The sequence below is a fragment of the Sinocyclocheilus grahami genome, unplaced genomic scaffold, assembly GCF_001515645.1.
Source record: "Sinocyclocheilus grahami isolate Dianchi unplaced genomic scaffold, SAMN03320097.WGS_v1.1 scaffold860.1, whole genome shotgun sequence".
Classification (NCBI taxonomy): Eukaryota; Metazoa; Chordata; class Actinopteri; order Cypriniformes; family Cyprinidae; genus Sinocyclocheilus; species Sinocyclocheilus grahami.
The window spans coordinates 170292-173144 of NW_015506039.1; positions in this window are offsets into that span (position 1 = coordinate 170292).

A 2853-nucleotide genomic window follows, 5' to 3' on the forward strand; every position below is an offset into this window, starting at 1 on the left:
TGCGAAATGTGGCTCCTCTAAAAGAGAGCCAGTCGCAGTAATCGGCACAGATTATTTTCGCGTGGATCTCTAGGGACTTCAAGCTCTCTCAAAGCCACAGCTTCATTTTTTCACTTATCCAGGCATATCAGTATACATTCAGAGGTATGCTAAATGAATGAAATGTGTAACGTGGTTTAACAGGAACAGTTTCACCCAAGATCAAGATAGTTAAAACACGTTTCATCTTGTTTGTGACACACATATGTGATTTCCAGAAGCTTCAACTAGTCATTGATTTGAGGTACTAACTATATATGAACCTTAAACTCATAACCTCTTGAAAATATTCCTTTCTTCTTCACAAAAGTAAGAAAAACACCTTATAAAGACCTCTTCGATTCTTTATTTTCACTTCAAAAAGGGGAGAAGATATGGAAGAATGTGTAGAGAGACAGAAAAGTGGTGAAGAAGCTCTCCTGTGTGATGGAAGGAAGTGCTCTGTGGAGACCACCATGTAGATACTCTAGTGCTTCGCAACATGGAAAAACAAGAAAGAGCACAGGACCACAAAACTCAGCGTGCATTCAAAGAAGTGAATGTTTTTACAGCCTGAGAGATGATCTTCAGTTAAACTTGAGGAGAGAGAAGGAACACACTGAGTATAATTCCTCACTTCCTCTTTTGTTTCCCCTCAAGTGGTAAAGCATGCAGATGGTACACATCAGCTGAACTTTGCCTTAAATAATGACAACAAAAGACATGGGAAAATAGGTCTGCTTAACGTTCTTCCATTAGGCGTTGACATTTGACAACTGCCACTAAAAACGACAGAATAATTATGGCTGGGTAAGAATACTGATTTACAGAATAATCGTGATCTTCATTTGAATGATTTTGATTCTTAAAAATCTCAAGATATTTTACTGTTTACTCTGTGTTTCTCATACTCTTTTGAATGGTGGCACAACCTACAACTTCTAAACTTCATGGCATAAAAGATATATGTTAACTCAAATTGGAAGTCTAAATTGAATGTGATAAAAATTTTAGGTACTCTGCTCAATAATCACAGCTTGGTCTGAATCACCATTAAATGACTTTTATATCAGTTATTTTTTGTGAATCATAAACATACAGCGCATCCTCCAGTTAATGAACACATGACTCATGAGTGATCATTTTTAGTGAATTTAAAATATAAAGCTTAACCAGTGTGGTCTGATTCACAAACATTTTTGAACTGGTTCTTTTTAGTGAATCAAAAACGTCTCCAGGTTACGTACAGTGGGGCAAAAAAGTATTTAGTCAGCCACCAATTGTGCAAGTTCTCCCACTTAAAAAGATGAGAGAGGCCTGTAATTTTCATCATAGGTACACCTCAACTATGAGAGGCAAAATGAGGGAAAAAAAATCCAGAAAATCACATTGTAGGATTTTTAAAGAATTAATTGGTAAATTCCTCAGTAAAATAAGTATTTGGTCACCTACAAACAAGCAAGATTTCTGGCTCTCACAGACCTGTAACAACTTCTTTAAGTGGCTCCTCTGTCCTCCACTCGTTACCTGTATTAATGGCATCTGTTTGAACTCGTTATCAGTATAAAAGACACCTGTCCACAACCTCAAACAGTCACACTCCAAACTCCACCATGGCCAAGACCAAAGAGCTGTCAGAGGACACCAGAAACAAAATTGTAGACCTGCCCCAGGCTGGGAAGACTGAATCTGCAATAGGAAAGCAGCTTGGTGTGAAGAAATCAACTGTGGGAGCAATTATTAGAAAATGGAAGACATACAAGACCACTGATAATCTCCCTCGATCTGGGACTCCACGCAAGATCTCACCCCGTGGGGTCAAAATGATCACAAGAACTGTGAGCAAAAATCCCAGAACCACACAGGGGGACCTAGTGAATGATCTGCAGTGAGCTGGGACCAAAGTAACAAAGGCTACCATCAGTAACACACTGCGCCGCCAGGGACTCAAATCCTGCAGTGCCAGACGTGTCCCCCTGCTTAAGCCAGTACATGTCCAGGCCCGTCTGAACTTTGCTAGAGAGCATTTGGATGATCCAGAAGAGGATTGGGAGAATGTCATATGGTCAGATGAAACCAAAATAGAACTTTTTGGTAAAAACTCAACTTGAGGAGAAAGAATGCTGAGTTGCATCCAAAGAACACCATACCTACTGTGAAGCATGGGGGTGGAAACATCATGCTTTGGGACTGTTTTTCTGCAAAGGGACCAGGACGACTGATCCGTGTAAACAAAAGAATGAATGGGGCCATGTATCGTGAGATTGAGTGAAAACCTCCTTCCATCAGCAAGGGCACTGAAGATGAAACGTGGCTGGGTCTTTCAGCATGACAATGATCCCAAACACACCGCCCAGGCAACGAAGGAGTGGCTTCGTAAGAAGCATTTCAAGGTCCTGGAGTGGCCTAGCCAGTCTCCAGATCTCAACCCCATAGAAAATCTTTGGAGGGAGTTAAAAATCCGTGTTGCCCAGCGACAGCCCCAAAACATTACTGCTCTAGAGGAGATCTGCATGGAGGAATGGGCCAAAATACCAGCAACAGTGTGTGAAAACCTTGTGAAGACTTACAGAAAACATTTGACCTCTGTCATTGCCAACAAAGGATATATAAAAAAATTATTGAGATGCAATTTTGTTATTGACCAAATACTTATTTTCCACCATAATTTGCAAATAAATTCTTTAAAAATCCTACAATGTAATTTTCTGGATTTTTTTTTCATAGTTGAGGTATACCTATGATGAAAATTACAGGCCTCTCTCATCTTTTTAAGTGGGAGAACTTGCACAATTGGTGGCTGACTAAATACTTTTTTTACCCACTGTATATATA